The sequence below is a fragment of the Equus quagga genome, unplaced genomic scaffold (genome assembly GCF_021613505.1).
Source record: "Equus quagga isolate Etosha38 unplaced genomic scaffold, UCLA_HA_Equagga_1.0 200893_RagTag, whole genome shotgun sequence".
NCBI classification, from domain to species: Eukaryota; Metazoa; Chordata; class Mammalia; order Perissodactyla; family Equidae; genus Equus; species Equus quagga.
Genome location: NW_025798465.1, coordinates 10,858 through 16,954, shown reverse-complemented (window position 1 = coordinate 16,954; position 6,097 = coordinate 10,858). Strand labels below are relative to the sequence as shown.

General features: G+C 42.1%; 1 pseudogene; it reads left to right on the top strand.

The window, feature by feature from the left end:
* Positions 1 to 2,004: 2,004 nt before the first annotated feature.
* LOC124233384 (olfactory receptor 4C3-like) lies at positions 2,005 to 5,888 on the top strand (annotated as a pseudogene).
* The last annotated feature ends 209 nt before the right edge of the window (positions 5,889 to 6,097 follow it).

Below are 6,097 nucleotides of genomic sequence, written 5' to 3'. Positions count from 1 at the left end.
CAGCTTAATATTATTATTTTGGGATATATACATTCATTTTTGGCTAAATTGTATGCTGTTCATATTGACTATATTTTCTCTACTCTCTTGTATTCTGTATCAGAATCACTATCAGGGACTCTTTCACATTTGTAATAAAATTACACCCATATCGATACCTGCTTGGACTTGAATGCATACACTTAGGTCCTTGACTCCTTAAGCCACACGAACAATTTGTTGTCCATGGTGTTGATGATGGTGATATCAGAGATGCCATTTATTGCACGTTTATCACATCCAGGGTCTATATGAACACTTCACATGTACTGTTTTCATTTGCTCTTCTCTGCAACCTGAGGGTAGAGCAGTACTCTTATTTTTATTTTATAGATAAGAACATTGAAGTTTTGAGAAGTTCTCCATGATTACACAGCCAATAAATGGCAGAGGAGGGATTCAAAGTCAGATGAGTTTAAGTGACAGTATAGTACAGCAAAGCCCACAGACCTTCTAGCAAGGCCTCCTGGATGCAAACCCTAATTCTGCCATTTATTAGCTGAATATGCCTCTGTAAATTGCTAAATGTGTGTCTCACTTTCTTCTTCTGTAAAATGAAGGTAAAAACAGTAATCTACCTCATGGGGATGATGTGAGGATTGAATGAACTGATGTATGTGAAGCAGCCAGGACAGTGCTTGGCAAAGACTAAGTGCTACACAGGTGTTTGCTCTTATTACTGCTGTCTGTGCTCTTGGACAAAATGTTCTACTCTGAAAGGGTCCCCATCAGACTTCTCATTTGCAGAAGCTGTATTTGCCTTCTTGCGGTAAAACTTGGAGTGAAAAAAAGGGGGCAGCTTCCTGATCAACACAGGAATCTTCTCTCCAGTGTTTCTTGTGTCTGAGTGTCCCTTCTTCTGCTGATGCTTAATGATTCTCCTTTAATTCTTATTATACTGACCATCATTTCTTCAGCAAGTTGGAAGATTTAGCTAGTTTAAGAAGGTCTATGTTTCCTGGGAAAAATAGGTTGTTGTTGGGTTGGGTTAGTGACAGTTGTTAAATTAATCACTAACTAAGGCACAGGCATTTCCTTAATGGCATTAGGAGATAAAGGGTGAATAGGAATAGTCTGCCAGATGAGATTATAATTTATTGTTGATTAAGACAAGGCATCTGTTCTCGATGCCCCCATAGTTTCCTTTATGTAGAGAATAGGTGAATAATCATTTAATAGAATCTTTCACTGATGCTCACCAAACTTTTTTACTTTTTCTTTTTTAACTTTAACTTCTCCTTGTAGACTACAGAGGGACTAGTACCCTTTAACTAGAAGTATTTCCCAAGCCCAGGGAAAGCAAAAGGGAATAGTAATTTAAGCTGGCTTCCTAGATCTGATGCTGTCCACATCACGGACATGGAGCGGGAGTAAATGAGCAAGGAGAGCAATGGAGAAATTGGGCAAGTCTCCAGCTGCAAACAAGTCAGTTTCTCTGAATTCTGTTTCAGTTTGTTTTACATAAATTTGTGTTATTATTGGAAAAACTGACAGAAAGCACAGCAAACCTCATTGCAAAGTCCACGGAGAAATATTTAATTCAAAGGGTATGCACTACACATGCAGAAATTTCAGGAAATCCTCAACATTCTCAAGTATCATTTTCTCAAGTATCATTGTATCTATGTGGCACCATGCTGAAATTTTTCAGAGATGTGCTCCAATTGGGTTAGAAAATCGATGTCTGCTTAATGTTCAATTTCAGTAGCAACAACAGAAATTAAAATTTAGATAATTAAGTTATTTTTGTGTAATAACTTACGTGTCTAGTGCCCAGTGATGCTGAAGTTAACAGATAGACGTATGCTCACATTTTGTGGTTAACAGAATGAATTGATACAAGAATTTTGGAACAGAAAGGGTTAAGAGGGACAGAGGGAAGTGGGTGTAACTAAAGGAAATCTTGCAACATTTTACCCCCGGAATTAGTTCTGTTATGATTATGTTTCTCTCTTGACTTTACAGGCAATACTGTACCTGCCTTATCAGTGTTTTCGGCCTCTATAGAAATACCACACAATGTCACAGAATTTTTCATGCTGAGACTCTCATAGAACCCAGAGGTACCGAGAATTCTCTTTGTGGTCTTTTTGATCATCTCTGCGGTCACAGTTTGTGGAAACATGCTCATTGTGGTGACCGTCACCTCCAGTCCCATCCTGGATTCTGCCAGGTATTTTTTTCCTGGACAACTTGTCCTTTGTTAACACCTGTTATTCTTCCTCTTTGACCCCCCAAATCATTGCTGACTTCTTGTATGAGGGGAGAGCCATCTCTTATGGGGGCTGCATGGCTCAGTTCTTTGGAGCTCATGTTTTGGCAGGTGTTGAGATCATTCTGCTCACAGCGATGGCCTATGACTGCTATATAGCCACGTGCAAGCCCCTGCACTACACTATCAGCATGACCAGGCATCTCTTTGCCCTGCTGGTGGGGGTGGCTTGGCTGGGGGGCTTCCTGCGTTCTTTGGTTCAGCTCCTCTTGGTCCTTCAATTGCCATTCTGTGGGTCAATGTGATCAATCACTGTCTGTGACTTGTATCCCTTGCTGGAATTCGCCTGCACCAACACACATGTCATCAGTTTGCTGTTTGTTGCCAACAGTGGTGTCATCTGCCTGTTGAACTTCCTCATGCTGGCTGCCTCCTACATTGTCATCCTGTGCTCCTTGAGGCCCCACAGTGCAGAAGGGAGCTGCAAATCCCTCTCCACCTGTGGGGCCTGCTTCACTGTTGTTGCCTTGTTCTTTGTGCCCTGTATATTTGATTACATACACCTAATGTCTACTTTATCCATAGACAAAAATATGGCAGTATTTTTTTAATATAATAAGCATTTATTATTGCCTACAAATCTGTGGATTAGTTGGATAGTTTTACTGGTTCAAGATAGTCGTAGATACCTCACTCAAGTGTATCACCAGCTCTGCTTATTTTATTTATTTATTTTTAATTTAATTTTATTTATTTTACTTTTATTTTTATTTTTTAAATTGAGATTCATAATAGTTTACATCATTGTGAAATTTCAGTTGTACATTATTTCTTGTCTGTCGCCACATAAGTGCTCCCCTTCACTCCCTGTGCCCACCTCCAAACCCCTTCCCCTGGTAACCACTGAACTATTTTCTTTGTCCCTGTGTTTGTTTATATTCCACATATAAGTGAAATCACATGGTGCTTGTGTTTCTCAGCCTGGCTTATTTCGCTTAGCATAATTCCCTCCAGGTCCATCCATGTTGTTGCATATGGAATGAATTTGTATTTTTTCTGGCTGAGTAGTATTTCACTATATATATATACCACATCTTCTTTATCCAATCATTGCTCAATGGACACTTGGATTGTTTCCATGTCTTGGCTATTGTGAATAGTGCTGCAATGAACATAGGGGTATATATGTTACTTTGGATTGTTGATTTCAAATTGTTTGGGTAGACACCCAGTAGTGGGATAGCTGGGTCATACAGTATTTGTAGTTTTAGTTTGTTCAGGAATCTCCATACTGTTGGATGTCTCTCTGTGTTTCCTTGTAAGTCAGTGAGTTTCCTTATGATGGATATTTTGAATTCTTTGTCATTTAGCTTGTATATTTCTGTGTCTTCAGTGTTGGTTTCTGGAGAATTGCCATTTTCCTTCTGGTCTGAATTGTTGCTGCAGTTTCTCTTTGTTTGATGAACTAATCTTTTGTTGAGCATTTGTGGTATTCCCCACCGGTGGGGGGGGCGGGGAGCAGGAACAGTGTTTCTGGCCCCACCTGGTCTGCTGGAAGCTGTGGGGGTATTATGGGTGCTTGCCCCAGCCTGGGATGTGTTCAGGGACTTGTGTGGACTGTCCTTGGCGGGCGGGGCTTCCTCCCTAGGCTAGGGCCTCTCTCTGGTGCCACAGGGGTGCTCTGAGCTCCCCCTACCCACCAGAAAGTGATCACCAGTGGGCTCAAAGCTACTGCATCAATTCCTGCAGCTGTCCAGGACATGTTCTGTCTTTGGGAGCACAGCTGCACCGTGAGCATATGTGCGAGCCTGGGAAGTGTTTGCCCCAGCACAGAAATCTACTGAGTTCCCTGTTTACGATCTGCAGTCTGTGGGGTCTCTGTGCTTGGTTGGTGGGGCTTCCTCGCTGAGACCTGAGCTATGGCTGCTCCTTGACGGCCCTGGGGCATGGTGGGCTCCCCCTCCCTGCCAGGAAAGTCAGCGCTTGTGAGTTCAAAACTGCTGTGCCTGAGACCAGCCTGGGGCTGAGTGGTTAAGTTCACGTGCTCCGCTTCAGCGGCCCAGGGTTTCACTGGTCCAGATCCTGGGCACAGACATGGTACCACTCATCAAGTCATGCTGAGGCAGCATCCCACATGCCACAACTAGAAGGACCCACAACTAAAAATATACAACTATGTATCAGGGGGCTTTGAGGTGAAAAACGAAAAATAAAATCTTTAGGAAAAAAAACTGCCACACCTATTCCTGCTGCCTCCCCAACCTGTACCCTCTTTGGGAGCACAGCTGCACTGTGAGCACTGTGCGTGTCTGAGAAGTGTTTGCCCCAGGGTGGAAATCTGCTAAGGTCCCTGTATATGATCCACAGTCCACAGGGCTGCTGAGCTTGGTTGGCGTGGCTTCCTTGATGGGACCCTTGATGCCCCTTTATGGCACAGGGGTGTGGTGGGCTCCCTCTCTCCACTAGGAGAGCGACCATGGTTTAAGGGTTACTGCCTCCTCCTCTTATGGTCACCCTGCTGTGTGTTCCCACTTTCCAGGTGCTTGCACCATGTTGGAAAGCGTTTGTGTGCACGCACAGGGCTACCACGGAGAGCAGGGTGTGCTCACATATTTTTGCCACTTCCTTGGGGGCCAGTCCATCCACCCTCAGATGTATAGCTGTGTGTGTCTCTCAGGCATCCTGTTGTACTGTGTGGGCTTCCTCCATTGGTCAGTGAGTGTCCATTAAGTTGTAGTTCATAAAAGGGAGAGACGAAGGGAACAGCTCACTGTGATCTGTTGCTGATGTCTCTGTATTTTTAAATCTTTTTTCAAAAATTTCTTTTTCTTTTTTTATTGCAGTAATGTTGATTTATAACTTTATATAAATTTCCGGTATACATTGTTATATTTTTATTTCTGTGTAGATTACATCAGGTTCACCATCCAAAGGCTAATTACCATCCATCACCACACATATGTGCTTAATCACCCCATTTGCCCTCCTCCCTCCACTTTTCCCCTCTGGTAACCACCAATCCAATCTCTGTTTCTGTGTGTTTGTTTATCATTGTTTTTATCTTCTGCTTATGAGTGATTTCATATGGTATTTGGCTTTCTCCCTCTGACTTATTTCACTTAGCATAATACCCTCGAGGTCCATCCATGTTTTCACACATGGCTGGATTTCATCATTTCATATGGCTGAGTAGTATTCCATTGTGTATAAATACCACATCTTCTATATCCATTCATCCCTTGATGGGCACCTAGGTTGCTTCAAAGTCTTGGCTATTGTGAATAATGCTGCAGTGAAGAAGGAGGTGCATGTAGCTGTATGCATTCATGTTTTCATGCTCTTTGGAAGAATACCCAGCCATGGAATAGCTGGATCATATGGTAGATTTATTCTTAATTTTTTGAGGACTCTCCATACTGTTTCCCACAGCAGCTGCACCAGTTCGCACTCCTACCAGCAGTTTATGAGGGTTCCCTTCTCTCCACAGCCTCTCCAACACTTATTTTTTCCTGTCTTGTTAATTATAGCCAACATGGCAGTATTTTATGGTACTCAGACACCTATGTTGAATCCACTCATTTATACCCTGAGAAATGAAGAGGTAAAAAACGCCGTGAGAAAGCTCTTCACACAGTAAGAAATTGCAGATCGACTATAAGCAGTAAAGCAGGAAATAAAAATGACTTTATTTCTGTAAGTGGAACAAACATGTTTATTTTTTATCATATGTTATCTTATTCCATCTTATCCATTCCTTCACCTTCAAAGACTTTTATAGTTTACTTAGTCTTTTTACTTGAATTGCATAATTTGATTATAAAACAACTATGTGAACTATATATGGCA